Genomic DNA, 16,303 nt, shown 5'->3' with positions numbered 1-16,303 from the left:
GGTGGCAATTTTATAGCAACTTTATAGCAAAGATTCTAATTCACGGCCAGTTCTGCTGGAACAAAATCACAAGAGCTTAGAAACTCAACATTTGTTAAAAGGTGCTGCATTAGAGAATCAGTAAATTACTGTCCAGAGGAGATACAAAGAGGAGAAGCACGATTGCCCCCAACTCTACCACCATAAGTTAGTAGAAAACATACCTCTTCATCATTTATGGATTATTAACTATATTTTTAAAATCAGTTTCTCTATCCAAAGCTGTAAAGTTGGCTCATTTACATAATATCCTCTTACAGAATTTCATGGTGTGTACAGCATTCGAATGACTTAAACATGCTGATACCAGGGGTAGAGAGACGCAGTGATTGAGATGACCAAAATCTCTATTCTAAACTTTAAAAAAAAGTGTTGCCAAAAAAGAGAGAAATTCCACCATCTGTCAGTTACATTTAGAATTAAAATTATATAACTATTTTAAATTTTAGAAGTTATTTACATATTTTTATAATATAGATAAGAAAAATTTAAGCTTGAGTTGCTTAAATTTACACAGGAAATTAGGAACAGAGCAGTGAGTATAACCCAAATGAGCCAGTTCCTTGACTGGCATCTCCATAATGACTCCAAGCTGTAGGTAGGTGTCCAGATAGTCCCTAGAGCAAGAGCCACTAGTTCAACATTGTAGAGAAAGTTATCACAATGGAGGAGAAACATCATGAGGCATCTGTCCCGGTTGCATTTTGCAGTGTATAATAAATGGATGCGTTAAATTTCCAGCCTATTTCTTCTCTACCACTGACTCGTTTTAGAACCTGAATTTTAATACTGTTCAGCCAGGGTTCTGTTCAGGAAAATAGGATCATTGTACATGAAAAAAGGCTTGTTTTCTCACTTATGTGTAATTCATAAGTGAAGAAGAAACACTAACCAAAACAAGGAAATGATATTAACAAAAATGTACTTCTATATAGTTACATGAAAACATTATAGGTTTGTGTTGTGTAAGGGTACCAAATTCTAAAACCTGTATTCACCCTTTGAAGCTACTGGTCCAGCTTATGAAATCTTGCAATTTAAATACATTGTCTCAGTAATGTGCTGTTTAATGAAAACAAGAGCTGCTATGTCTCATTTATAGCAGTCCTAGCGAAGAGAAATAAGGAGAAATAGAAGTGCTGGTTTCATAAAAGATGGTTTAAAGTTGTATATACTTTGATTCCAACCAAAGAACAAAAGGTTTAAGTCTTTGCCACACAGGTTTTATATGGTTTTTGATGAAAGCAAATGCTTAACTCAGCAAGGTGATTGAAGGATTATAATCAAGACTGTCCTACGGAAAATGCCAGTGCCTTACAGTACCAACTGGGAACAGAGGCAGGGTTGGAAGAATTACTGGAGGGTAGAAGAGAAGTAATTAAAAAAAAAAAAGGAGGAAAGGGTGTGCTGTAACTTAAACTAGAATGAAGCAAAACCTTACTCTTTTGCCCTCAGAAAATAGGGCCAAACATTATTTCATATTGCCTTGCTTTCCACCCTGGGATCCAACTGCCTCTGCCACGGCAGGACTGCGTGTCCTTTGCCTCGAGTTGACAGAGAACTGTTCTTTTGCTTCTAATTAAAACAGTCAGGGGCATTACTGATTAAAGGTGGGGAAGCAGAGAGCTGTTTTCATTTTATTCCAAATTAGTTTGAGCTTACCCAAGATCAAAGAAAATCCAGACCTGAGAAAACAAACAGACCACAAACAAGTAATTTGTTGACCTGATGCTATTTCCTGAAAGTAAAGTTATTGTGGACCTTTGAAAGGCTAGCTCAGCAATCATGAATCCATCAAAAGAGCTTCTAGCCAGGGAACATCTCAGGGTTCCCTATTTCTGAAAGCACACTTTGAAATCAAGATTTTAATAACACCAAGTCCAGTCAGAATATTATCAAGGGCTCAAACACAAGTGGATTTCAGTTGAAACATATATGCACCATACACACACACACACACACACACACACACACACACACTGCCCTATGTGCAACAGTTTGCTTGTCTGGGGCTTATGGTTGTATGTTTGTCATTAGGATAGCCTTCTGCTGCTAACAGCTCAGCCACTCCATAGGATGTGCTAATAAAACGACCTCCTTCGGAGCTAATAATTACATCTATTTTCTTACTGTATTAGAAATAGCAGCTTTTTTTTTTCCTAGAACCCCATTGTTTTCATGACATTTCCTTTTTAATTTTTTTTTCAGGGCAGTAATAAAAATCTACTCACTTAAAGTCCTAAAACTTTCGACTAATTTTTTTTTCATCCCAGATACTTGAATGCAAAGTAGAATTAAGATACAGGATTGAAGAGAACATAAAAGTGAGTATTTGGGGCCTTACTGTGAAAGTTTGGACAAAACAAAAATTGTCAAAAGCAAACATGTACACTGTAATATAAATACATTTATCCCCCATGCTAAATAAAGCACAAATCTTACATCATACAGTTCTAGTTTTCATGATGTACTCAACACTTTCTAAACTGAATGTTTAGTGGATAAGATGTGTGAATTTTTAAAGTGCAACTGATATTCATAATTAAATGTTAAATTTAAGGGTAAAGACGAAGTCAAAACGTTCTCACCAGTTATTTAATAGGTGTAAGTGAGCTGAACCGTAATGAGGAAAGAAAAATCTGTACATTCTATTGTAATGAGGAAGGAAAAATTCATACATTCACAAAGATTCAAATGAGTTTGGGTATCAAAGCTCCGGGGTCAGACTTTTGGAAAATAATGGGACCAATAGATATGCATGGAGATACTTAAAATTAAGAATTACATGAGATATTTAAATTGGTTGTTGGTCTTTTGAGTCATCTGGTGGTGCTTGGAAAAGTGTCTTTATCAGAGAATTTTTGAACCAATATTTGAAGAGCTCAGTAAATATTGTATGCTCTCTATTTGTGACTTCTGTACTTAGGATAGATGAAAAAAGAAAATGAAAGAGAAAATGAAGAATGAGAGAAAGCCAATGGTGCTTTATTCAAAATTAACAGAGCTATTTTAAAGAAAATTGTCTTAGTTTAAATGTGTCTTTAAAAAAATCTTTCACATGTTACTGAAGAAATGAAATATATAGTAACATTACATTTATACCTCTTTTTACTTAAAGTTAATGCATATTTTATTTTCATGTTTTCTGTTTTTAAAGGAAATCATAAAAGGTACTCAAATATATACAAGTTTCTACTGACTTGCCTCCTCTGTTCCAAATCTCTGCACTAAATAATGGATACATAGTATAGTGTGGCTTTCACTAATCACTGTGTGACTTTAATACTAGAACCCTTGAACCAATAGACCCAAATAAAGTCAAACACTAGAGACTTGCAAAAATATTTTTTAAAACATTCACACATCTTCTTACAATGCAGTATACGATTCCTCACTGGTAACTACATTAGGATGCTTGGCAAGTTCTAAATGAATTCAGAGAAAGAAACATTGTTATAGTGTTTATTAGCTTGCTCTTTCTTTCTTTCTTTCTTTCTTTCTTTCTTTCTTTCTTTCTTTCTTTCTTTCTTTCTTTCTTTCTTTCTTTTTCTTTCTTTCTTCCTCTTTCTTTCTTTTTTTTTGAGATGGAGTTTCGCTCTTGTCGCTCAGGCTGTAGTACAATGGTGTGACCTTGGCTCACTGCAACCTCTGCCTCCCAGGTTCAAATGATTCCTCTGCCTCAGCCTCCTGAGTAGCTGGGATTACAGGCACCCGCCACCATGCCCAGCTAATTTTTTGTATTTTTAGTAGAGACAGGGTTTCACTGTTTTAACCAGGATGGTTTTGATCTCTTGACCTCGTGATCTGCCCGCCTTGGCCTCCCAAAGTGTTGGGATTACAGGCGTGAGCCCCCGCACCCCACCTAAGTAGACTAGTTTGATGAGAGCATAGATCTAATGTGGAAAAATACTGTGGCTTGAAGCTGTGATTATAATGAAACACTATTGATGCATCGATGTCTCCTAAGGGCAAACATTATTTTTTCTAGGCAATGAGCAACTATGTAAAAATTATTTATGTAGAATGGTGGGTATCAGACAGTATTTAGAGAAGAAGTAATTTGTACAATCTTCAGCTTAAAACAAGAAGGTTTGTTTCATTTAATTTCTTTTTTAATTTTGGCTGCATCTAATAATTATCTACTCTAGACTGTGTCTACATAGAAAAACAGTGTCTGACAATAAATAGATGCCATGAGAGCTGTAAGTGTAATTACAAGTAAAATAGTAGAGCCTCAGTCCTCATGGAATTGTTTATTCAATTTGGATTTGCACATATTCATAATGAACTAAGTAATTGGATAATTAAATTCACAAGATTAAAAACTTTGTTTTAATTTACTTCTCCATAGCACCAAGTAGATATGAAAGAAATACTGTTACCATATAAATAGGTGAATTGCTTCCCAAGTACAAAGCACATGCTTGAAAATTTAGGGCCACCGAAATGTTTTATAAGAAAAAAAATCCCTTTCAAATTCCATCAATTTGTTGGTAAGTTGTATCCTGAGAATATAAAGTATAACATGTACTTTGCTGAATGCTAAAGATAGAATTATAAACAAGGTAAAAGCAAATATGCATTTTGTATGAATTTTTCCACTCCTTATTCAAAAAAGATTAAGGAAGCTTATGACTTGAGCATTTTAGAGTATGGTGAGGAACACATGTAAATATAATGTGAGTTCTACTAAGATTTACAGCTTGGGAATTTATAGGTAACATTAAATAATGAGAAAATTATAATAGAACATACATAAAACAGATATAATCACACAGCTTTGGATATCCATCAGAGAAAGCAACTAATCTACCTGAGTCATGCAAGCCTTCCCCAAAGTTTGGCATTTTAGCCATTTAATCACCTCAGAGAGGTAAGAGAAGATAATGCACCCATAAAACAAGAAGAGGAAGATACAAACACCAGAGAATAGAAGAGGTCTCAGAAATGGCATCTATAATAGAAAGGAAACAATAAAAAGATTGGAAGATAAACAACATACACAGTATAAACTGGATTTAAAAATCAAAGGTAAAGAATTATAAGGTTAGATCAATCAATCTAGTAGGTCCAATATCCAAGTAATTTCATAGAGAAAAATGAAGAGAGGAAATCCTTCAGTCAACTGAAGAAACTTCCTGAAAATTGGACAGGTAGAAATGAAACAATGAATAGAAAGATTGGAAGGTAAACTTGAAGAAATCTCATACAACATACAGTACAAACTGGAAGGATTTAAAAATCAGAGGTAAAGAATTGTAATGTTGGAATCAAGCAATGTAGTAGATTCAATATCCAAATAATTTGATAGGGAAAAATGAAGAAGGAAAATCATCCAGTCAATTGAAGAAACTTTCTGAGAATTGGGCACGTAAAAGTGTTCAGATTAAAGAGTCCATTTTAACCAGTACAAAGAGTTAAAAATAGATGCAGACTAAAACAAATGTTTTTGAGGCCTTGGAACGCTGGAGAAAATAGAAGAGCCCATAGCTTCCAGAGAAAAAGAACAAACACATACAAGGTTGATGACGGCTGTCATTGGCATTTTTACCTAAATGCTAGAACTAGAATACAATAAAGCAAATACTTCTATCATAGGGGAAATTTACTTTCAATCTATAGTTCCATACCCTGCCAAGCTCTCACCAAAAGTAAGAGTACAGTAAAGATATTAAAAAACAAAGATAACTTCAAAATTCTAAGGGAATATGATTTCCAACCTAGAATCCTATACCTAGATAAAGAATTATATTCAAGTTTAAATATAGAATAAAAGCACTTTGATACATATAATTTTTTAAAACACAAAAACAAAATTAAAAGGCATCTATACACTCTTTCTTGTAAAGCTTTTGGGGATTGTGTTCGGGCAAGGATGGGAATAAAACAAGAAAGATGAAGACATAGGCTAAATGAACAAGATAATCCAATAAAAGAGAGAAGTAAAAGACAAAAAAAAGTCAGGATTCTTTCATCAGTTCAAAAATTATTTATTAAATATCTTTCTTGTACCAGTTACTGCTGGGAATGCTTTAGATACATCAGTGAACAAACATGAAAAGATTCCACCTTGTTTAAACTTACATTAAAATAATGCTAGAATCATACTTACAGAAAATCCCAAAATGAGAGCTGAATACAGAGTTGAAAGATAAATCTTCACTTTCCAAAGTGAGAGGAAACATATAATGCTAAGTGTATGTTGTTTGACTTCTGACGGTAAATATCAACATAATTAGCATGGCTGAAAGTCGGGGAAAAAAAGATGGGATTGGGTCGGGATATTACTGTTTTATAGAAAATAGTAATCTAAATCTATTTAACTCAAAACTATGTAGTTGTTTTGGTGAAAATAATAGTTAAGTGTAAGAATGAAAAGTAAGAGTGGTGTGTGTGTGAGAGAGAGAGAGATTTGATATAAACATTAAAAGACAAGAATTTCAAAGAATGAAAAATGGTCAGAAGTGTAAAATCAAGGGTGAAATCAAGAAGGATCCAGGTACTCCAGGGACCTGACCCCAGGTATTCCAGGGACCTGACCCCAGAGACACTAGCTAGAGGACCACCGTACATTCAGTTTTACTCTTTACTTTGTCAACTGTCATCAGTGGGATGTAGGGGTGGAAAGATGTGATACCTTTCTTCATTCATCATAAGGGTTCATGGCATCATAAGGGTTCATCATAAGTCTGCATCAAGTCTTATTTATTATTACCAATGGATATCTTAATGATATTTCTGATGAACCAACTATTGAGCTAAGATTAGTGGGATGTTTCTACAATGTATTTCAGCACCAGACACATTTCTAAAAATTAAATTTTATAGAGAACCCTAATATTGATTGATTAATGTATGTATTCACTTGATCACAATTTTTTTACACTTACTATAGACCAGTGACTATGAGACACTATATAACAGACATAGCTGAAGTGGAGGTGCTGTGGTTATTGTCAGGTGATCTAGTTTGCTCATCTTTGTCTTTCAGCATTTTGTCTCTCTCAAGACTCTTCCACTGGCAATCTAGTTTTCTGCAGGGATTGAGCAGTAGTGCTGAGTCAAAGTTTTCAATGTTTTCCACAAAATATTAAAAACTATTTTTGTTGCATCTGCCTTTTTACTCTGTCATTCACTGTACCTTCCAGATATTAATTCATGTGGTAGTCTCAATAACCCATTTATTGTCATTTTACAGGTGAAGAAACATAAACACTAACAGTTTACATACTTTGTTCAATATCGTACAACTAAGGACTGGTGGAAACATGATTTACACCTAGGTAGCCTAGGTTAAAGTATTTTTCACATTCTTAAAAAAATGGAAGAAATGATTTATTAATAGTTATATAATATTAGTTTAGAAAGGACTTCAAAATAATTTTATTATTTATACAATTTTTGATAACTTTATTAAAAGCATTTTAGAGGGGTTATTCTGCCTCTTTCGAACACTTCCAGTGATGAGGATTTACTAACATCAGAGCCATCCACATGATGCTTCTCATGTTTAGTTTCCTCTGATTTTTAAATTTCTGTTCATAACTTCAGTACATGTGTCCTAGATCAGCAGGAACCCCTGGGGCTACAGAGATCGTATGTAATATCTTTTTACATGACACTTTTTCATATGTTTGGAGATATTTGGCCTTCACCCAGTAGAATTACTTAGTGTAACATGTTCAGTTCTTTGAACTACACTTTACACCTAGCATCAAATTTCCTTTAACCCCTCTGATCGCTTCCTTCTGAGCATGATTTCGAAGGCCTACACCTCTTTTGGGACGTCGTACCCAGAAGAAATATTTTTAACATCATAGGTGGAGAAATGAGTGGACCACTGATTTCCATTAGATTTTATTAGTTCTTTTTTCCTAAAAGTCCAACCACATTTTTCATATTATATTAAAATCGCTGTCAACTATAACTTCTGAGTTTTTTCGTCTATCTACTACTTATTTATATCACCCCCTCTCATACCTTGGAAATTGGTTTAGGAGACTCAGGTGCCTCTATGTAATTTCCTCTTGTAAGTCATTCTATTTCTTTAGCTTGCCATGACATAGTTGCATCCCCATCTCATCATCTAATTGATATATACATTCCCTTATGATTTGGGGCATGCATAAAATTGATAAAAAATGTTCAGGAGGTTTTTCATCTAAGTCATTGAAATGAAGTTATGAGCAATGTAAGGCTGAGTCTTTTGAGATCTCTTTCTATATACTTGAAGTGCTCTCATTTATATATTAAACAAATACTGTTCATTCAATGACTCTGAGTTGAGCACAGTGCCAGTCATATAGTATATACTTTAGCAAGATGAGCATGTTCTCTTCTAACAGGACGTTTACAGCTTAGATTATATGCCCTGCAATAAATATTATTCCAGATTCAAATAAGGTAGTTTATAATTAATATTTTAATATTATATTTAAAATGGGTAAAAATTTACCTAATTGCACTACAATTCAATCTCAAGTCTCCATCCTGAAAATGAAAATATGAGACAAGTGAAGCAACTTACTAAAGTTCCTAAACAAGATGTCTCCTGCAATGGCCTTACCTGAAGACCTTGTGAAAAAGAAAATCAGTTTGATCTTATATGCCTTATCCTTAAGGTACTCATTCTGAATCTGTATTTTACTAAGCCACCTTCTATTTCAGTTTTGTTGCCAGGTAATAGTTCACCGCCCAGTTCAAGCAACTACAATAACTCATCCCCTTTTGGCCCGAAACATGACTTAAAAGTCTGTTGTTTGGTTTTAACATTTTTTGTTTGTTTGTTTGTTCCTTGTTTTTTGTCGGGGTCAGGTTTTTTGTTTTTTTTTTTTTTTCTTTTTTTTTTTGGAGACAGAGTCTTGCTCTGTCGCCCAGGCTGGAGTGCAGTGGCGCAATCTCAGCTCACTGCAAACTCCACCTCCTGGGTTCACGCTTCTCCTGCCTCAGCCTCCCAAGTAGCTCGGACTACAGGTGCCTGCGACCATGCCTGTCTAAGTTTTTGTATTTTTGATAGAGATAGGGTTTTACTGTGTTAGCCAGGATGGTCTCGATCTCCTGACCTCGTGATCCCCCACCTCGGCCTCCCAAATTGCTGGGATTACAGCAGTGAGCCACCGCGCCCAGCCTGGGGTCAGTTTTTTAACTTTCTTGATATTTCATGCACATCCATGAAACATTCTAATTGACTTTGGTGGAACATAAGGGCTATTTCTGTATTTACAGTGATTTCTTTGGAACACCTCTTAAAATTGAGATGTAAAAAGAAAGAATGTAAGGACTCAAACTGCATGGTTTACCATACAGTTTGTGCTATACCATAAAATTTTAATTCGTGTTACCTAACATCAAGACATACCCTTTTCAGGCTATTAAATTTCAAGGTAAAGGTATCATTCATCAGGCATCTAGAGTAGAGAAAGAAAATACAGAGAAGACAAATCAGATGAGTCCCATAGTTTCTACACAGCCATCCGTATGTTGTGGCTAAAGACAATGAAACAATTTCTAAAAGTTCAAAAGGTAAAGAAATGTGACCCAGTCATTGTATAGCCAGCTAAGTTATAGTTCAAATATAAACAAGGCATGGAGGCATTTGAAGACATGAAAGACCCTAATAATTTATGGAATATAAGACTCAGATCAAAGAATTCAAGTAAAGACAGTCTTACAACACCTACACTAATAAAAATCTATTCTCCTTGAAAATAGAATAAATATTTTTGCAGAATGTAACAATATGAAAAGTAAACCCGAATAATGTAAATAGAATAATATATTTTCCAAACATTAGGATATAAGCAGAAGAGGGGTGGAAATATGTTACATTCTAATATCTTCCTTGTTTATAGCAGAAAGTAAATATATTTTTTAATGGAAAACTATGATTGCATTACTGATGCATAGCTTTTAATCTGAGTAAAATATTTTCTAAACTTTAGGTTATTTTAAAATATAAAACAGCACTGTGGTAAGGAAACATTTATTTGAGCTCCTATATTTTATTTCAGATATTTTATTCTTATACATTAAAGTAAAATAAATGCATTCATTTTACTATAATAGCTTTATATAGTACAGTCTCATTTTTTACTAATAAAAAGTTTCTCTTTGTCTTTCTGTTTTTCCGTGTATATATCCACAGAAAAATATCTGAAATGAGGTTCACTCCTAGTTACTGATTATATTAGTCAGCGTTCTCTAAAGAAACAGAACTAATAGGATAGATGACTATATGAACGGGAGTTTATTAGGAAAACTGACCCACACAATCACAAGGTGAGGTCCCATAATAGGCCGTCTGCAAGTTGAGGAGCGAGGAAGCAAGTCAGAGTCCCAAAACCTCAAAAGTAGGGAAACCGACAGTGCAGCCTTCAGTCTGTGACCGAAGGCCTGAGAATCACTGATGTATGTTCACGAGTCCAAAAGCTGAATAACTTGGAGTCTGATGTTCAAGGGCAGAAAGCATCCAGCACAGGAGAAAGATGGAGGCCAGATAACTTAGCCAGACTAGTCCTTTCACATTCTGTGCCTGCTTTTATCCTAGCTGTGCTGGCAACTGGTTAGATGGTGCCCACCCAGATTGAGGGTGGTTCTGCCTCTCCTAGTCCATTGACTCAAGTGTTAATCTCCTTTGGTAACACCCTCACAGACACATCCAAGAATAATACTTCATATCCTTCAATCCAATCAAGTTGACACTCAATATTAACCATCACAATGATACTTACTTTCATGTGTAAATATGTGGAATGATTGTTTCTTCCTATTTGTGATTTTATGCATTTAAAACAAATATTTGAAAATCTATATGCATGGTATATGCAGAAATTTACCATGCATATCCAAATAGAGTGATATTTATTTTTTGTTAAATAGCTGTAGGCAAAATTTACCAGCTATTAATTCTTTGTGGTCAAGTCTTTGTGTTGGGAATATGGATGTGTCGGGTTTCTTATTTTGCCTTCTGACCTCAATCAAGCCTTAGTCTTTTCATGTTCTTTTTTCTGTTCTGAGAGGCTGACTCCCTTGGATTGTGTTACTGAGTTTCTTTCCATTTGGCTTCAGACTGCTGGGTTCAGGCAATGGGGAGAAATAGCACGCCAATCACTGGGCAAGAGGGAAGGTTGGGGTATTTGTTCCCTACTCCCTATCATATTTGGCAGCATTTTCTGTCAGTGGTCAGTACCTTCAATGACTGTGGTTCCAATGAGGAAGACCACTACCTCACAGCTCTTTACTCTTCAAATCCTGTACTGCTATTACCGCCTTTGCTCTTCAACTTAGGGCTGGCGATGACTACCCACAGCTGCTAATCTCTAGATGTCTCAACATTCATTCATTCATTCATTACTCTTACTCGAAAAATTTCTCAAATTTTCTGAGCAGGATTCTGTGTACTGCAGGACTGAAATAATGAATAATAAATAAAATTTTGTTTCGTATTTTCTGACATTCTTAATTTTTAAAAGAAAAAAAAAACCTACATACATGATTTGTATAAATTCACATGATAGGCTGTAGGATTTTACTTCAACATTGAAGTTGTGTAAATATGAATCAGTCCTAGGGTAACACTCTTTTAGTTAATAGTAAAATATTTTAAAGCAGATAAATATTGTAACATTCTACAAAACTTTTTATTTAAGTATTTTATACAAATGGACAAGGAATATTTATTGATCAAATTCATTTTAAAGTGCTATTGCTATTTATTATTTTTAATTATGGTATAGCTTTAGGTGGAATAGAATTTTTTTGGCCCATTAGGCATTCTCTATGTATAAAATTGAATTGCTTAATCTACAAAGAGCTTTATATGGATGTTTCTCCTAAAAGAAGAAAAGTTCAGACAGTGGGCGCTTTCTCCAACACTACAATAGATTTAAATATGTTGAAATACTGCAGATAAAAGTGGCAGAAGATAACACTGCCAGATAACATATTAGCCTTAAAGGATTTCTCCCTAGCCCATCCCCCATCTGCCATTGAGCCTTTTCCCTTTTACCTCTTAAAGTCTTTGAAATCAGCTGGGATTTTAGGTAACTGCTGGGAAATATTAAAACTCATTACTTGGTTGACCAGAATAGTTGCCCTCTCTTATTTTCCAATAACGCTCTCTGAATGGTTTCCTTAATACTTTTAAAAGATGTGTGGCACTACAGCAGAGTCTAATGTAGGACAGGAATTATAGTTATCGTTTCAGATGAGGTGTGTTGAAAGGGGTCAGGATGACGCAGTTGGCAGCTCTCAGAACTGGCCTCTTTATTATTACCAGCTGTGGCAACTTGGAGCCTTCATTACAGAGAAGACGAGAAAAATGAAGCTGTAGTTGTTTTGGGGGAGGTTTTTTTTTTTTTTTTCTCATTATGATTGACCCTAGTTTGCACACTAGGTGAATGAAACTGAAAAATTACTCATGTTTTTGCTAGATATCAATTGGAACTTTCTATATACATAATTAATATTTTAAAACTTTCTCCCTCTACACAATTTTCGTGCATATATTTATTTAGGGAAACAGCAATGGTGATGATAAGGTTATTTATGGAACCTAGTGAAATTTGCAATATAACCTTTATAGCAAATATATTATTATTGGCCAAAAAATGTGGTTCATTTTTATAAAAAAATATATTGGCAGTAGAATGAGCAAAGAACAAGTATTGAGCAGCAGCCTCTACAGAGTGCTTGGAATCCTAAACTGTTTGGAAGGAACCTGACTCATTTCAGGGAAATTATGTAGGCCACAATCAACCACAAAATGAGGAAGGCAAAGAAAATGCTGAGAGTCAACTTTTAGATTCCTGTTGAATTTATAGAAAATTACATAATTTAAAGACGTTGTAGGGCTACACTGAGAAATATCAAGTGCATAAATAAGTCATAGGGATAAGAAAACTAAAGTGGATTGGTTTATTCTTAATACGCACTAAAGCATTTTTATGCAGTAAGAACGGTAAAAGACTTTTTTTAAAATATTAGACTATAGAAGTAACATTTCATAATTTCACGTACAAAAAAGTGTTTTGGAAATTAATACGAGAAACATGTTGCAATATCTGATCTTTTATATATACTTAAACTTAGTTTAAATATTCAATAAAAGGGTACGATCCTTACTATGAAGTATAAGCCCAGCCATCCTCAATTAACATTCTCATTGATAATAAAAAGTCCTGAAGAAAACATGTTAAATATTAACTATTTGAATGAGGTTCATCTAAATAAGAATGATTGTCAAGATTCAAATGAGTAAATATACAGATTTTAATTGGTGTGATTCCTGGCATTGTGTTTCATTTCATAAATCAAAAAACTTAACAGAGACTCGCCATTGCATATATGAAGAACTAAGAGAGAGATGAGGATGTAACAGGATCTCTTTCAGAAGTGGGTCCCACTATCCCTTCACTTCTTTTTTTTTTTTTTTTCTGAGACAAGGTCTCCATCTGTCACCTAGGCTGGAGTGCAGTGGCCTCCACTCACTGTATCCTCTGCCTCATGGGTTCAAGATATCATCCAGCCTCAGCCTCCCTAGTAGCTGGGACTATAAGCATGTGCCACCACGCCTGGTTAATTTTTGTATTTTTAGTAGAGATAGGGCTTCATCATGTTGGGGAGGCTGGTCTTGAACTCCTGACCTCAGGTGATCGACCCATCTTGGCCTCCCCAAGTGCTGGGATTACAAGCGTGAGCCACTGCACCCGGCCCCCTACTATTATTTCTATCTGAAAAATGTAAAATGATTTATGGCTCTCAATGTGATCACAAATTCCAATAAAAATGCCTGAAAATTCACTCACAAACATCGTCATAATAATAAGTTAATAATCATCCATTATTCTGCAACTAGAATGTGAAACCTACAAAAGCAGAATTAAATATTGCTGAAAACACTGATTGAGCTTGAGCTCAGTTTCAAATAAACTAATACCAAGATGTTAATACATTTATCCATCAATTTTCTTTAATGGAGAATTTTAGCCCATGAAAGGTAAAAATATTATCCAAAATTAAGGTTCTTTCTAGCATACAGTGATCTGTCTGATAGAAATAAAGTAATGTAGCCAAGCACAGTGGCTAACGCCTGTAATCCCAAAACTTTGGGAGGCCCAGGCAGGCAGATCACAAGGTCAGGAGATTGAAACTATCCTGGCCAACATGGTGAAACCCCGTCTGTACTAAAAATACAAAAAATTAGCCGGGCGTGGTAGCGGGCACCTGTAGTCCCAGCTACTCAGAAGGCTGAGGCAGGAGAATGGCGTGAACCCATGGGGCAAAGCTTGCAGTGAGCCGAGATCGCACCACTGCACTCTAGCCTGGGCCACAGAGTGAGACTCCATCTCAAAAAACTAAACTAAACTAAACTAACTAACTAACTAACTAACTAACTAAATAAATAAATAAAGGAATAAATTCAATAGAAAGCATGGAAGGTTAAAAAAAAAAAGTTAGAAATTTCCTAAGGAAAAAAAAATGAGGAAGGAGTCTATAAATAAACACATTAGGAAAAATCTTACATCTAAGAAGGAAACAATGGTTTGAGGATACAAATAGTGACTCTCTGTACTTGAGTCCACTTCCAACTATATGCCCCTAAAAACCAACATGATCCCTGTGAAACACAACCTATAGTAGGTGGCTACACCAGATATTACAGACTGTATCAATAGAAAGAAAATTCCTCAAAGAATATTTGGGGTTCCAGATGCTTCTATAAACTTAACACTCCAAATGTTAAGTTAGACAAGAAAGTCAACAAGTTGGTAGATGAGTACAGTAAACTTTAGTATAATAGGAACTTGGTGAGAACTGCAAAAGTCTCTATTCCACCCAGCACACCAAAACTTGATCACACTCTAGCCTGGTTTCTCGAACATGGCCCAACACCATGTCCCTAGGACTACCTTATCCCCTTTAAAATGCCAGCCTTAGAAATCTCAGTGCTACTGATAAGGACAGGAGACAGGGAAATACTGGGTAGAAGAGGGCGGTTCCCCGGGAAAGACCTTGCCCTCAAGCCTGGAAACCTGTGGCCCCAAATGGGAACAGACGTTCCTGTTTTGGCACCCAAAAGTTGCCTTTTGTCCTGCCTCACCCCCCTATTCTGTACCCCTATAAATCCCAGACCCCAGGCCCCAGAAGCAGACAAGAGGACTAACAGAAGAGCAGAAGGATGGCAGGACAATGTGGCAGAGAGAAGAGAAGGAGCGTCTGAATGCCAATAGGAGTTAGGCTGGGGGCAGTCAGAGAGGAGATCAGCTGCTGGATTGTCAACTCCAGAGGAATATCATCTTCCCACTCCATCCCTCTTTCAGTTCCCCATTCATCCTGCTGAGAGCCACCTCCACCACTTAATAAAACCCCTGCATTCATCCTTCAAGTCCGTGTGTGACCTGATTCTTCCTAGATGTCAGATGAGGACCTGGATACCAAGAGGACATTGAGCTAGTTAACACTTAAGCCATGCATAGATGGCAAAGCTAAGAGAGGGCTCGGTAACACTCACCCTGTTGTGATTTGGGAGCTGCAGGCACCCACTCCTGGATGCTGCTGTGGGGCTGGACACCAGGGGCACTCATTCTGGCTCCTGCACTTGCCTGTCCACATGCTCCCCATCCCTTAAGGGGTTTGAGCATCCATGGTGGCCAAACAGACAAGCCACACCGCTGTCACATGTCCTGCAAGGGAGGTCGGGGAACTCTCCCATTTCACTACCAAAGTAATTTACTGTTTGTTTGAGTCAATACCTGACTATAGGCCGCTGACCTCCCTTATCTTATTTATTTTTGACAACTTGCAATTGTCAGTTCTTTCTCTGATCCTTTAAAATGTAGTCTCGGGCTACATTTTAACAAATGGGCCGGGCGCGGTGGCTCAAGCCTGTAATCCCAGCACTTTGGGAGGCCGAGACGGGCGGATCACGAGGTCAGGAGATCGAGACCATCCTGGCTAACACGGTGAAACCCCATCTCTACTAAAAAATACAAAAAAAAACCTAGCCGGGCGAAGTGGCGGGCGCCTGTGGTCCCAGCTACTCGGGAGGCTGAGGCAGGAGAATGGCGAAAACCCGGGAGGCGGAGCTTGCAGTGAGCTGAGATCCGGCCACTGCACTCCAGCCTGGGCGACAGAGCCAGACTCAGTCTCAAAAAAAATAAATAAATAAAATAAAATAAAATAAAATGTAGTCTCGGCTTAGCATGGTGGCTCATGCCTATAATCCCAGCACTTTGGGAGGCCTAGGCAAGTGAATCACCTGAGG

The 16,303-nt window shown here is 36.3% G+C and overlaps 1 protein-coding gene across 3 annotated transcripts in view; it reads left to right on the top strand.

The window, feature by feature from the left end:
• LOC105472791 (uncharacterized) overlaps positions 1–16,303 on the top strand; it is a 611,252-nt gene that overhangs the window by 392,141 nt on the left and 202,808 nt on the right. Inside the window, exons 7-8 of one of the 3 annotated variants that reach the window (XR_011622747.1) lie at positions 2,313–2,363; positions 15,170–15,856. The exons of 1 other annotated variant lie outside the window; for it this stretch is intronic. The gene's annotated coding sequence lies outside the window, so the exon portion shown is untranslated. Of the gene's footprint in view, positions 1–2,312; positions 3,496–15,169; positions 15,857–16,303 lie in introns of those variants that run through there. One more of the 3 variants, XR_011622745.1, reaches the window with a different exon arrangement.

This window comes from Macaca nemestrina, chromosome 4 (assembly GCF_043159975.1).
Source record: "Macaca nemestrina isolate mMacNem1 chromosome 4, mMacNem.hap1, whole genome shotgun sequence".
NCBI classification, from domain to species: domain Eukaryota; kingdom Metazoa; phylum Chordata; class Mammalia; order Primates; family Cercopithecidae; genus Macaca; species Macaca nemestrina.
This window is presented reverse-complemented; position numbering and strand designations above follow the sequence as displayed.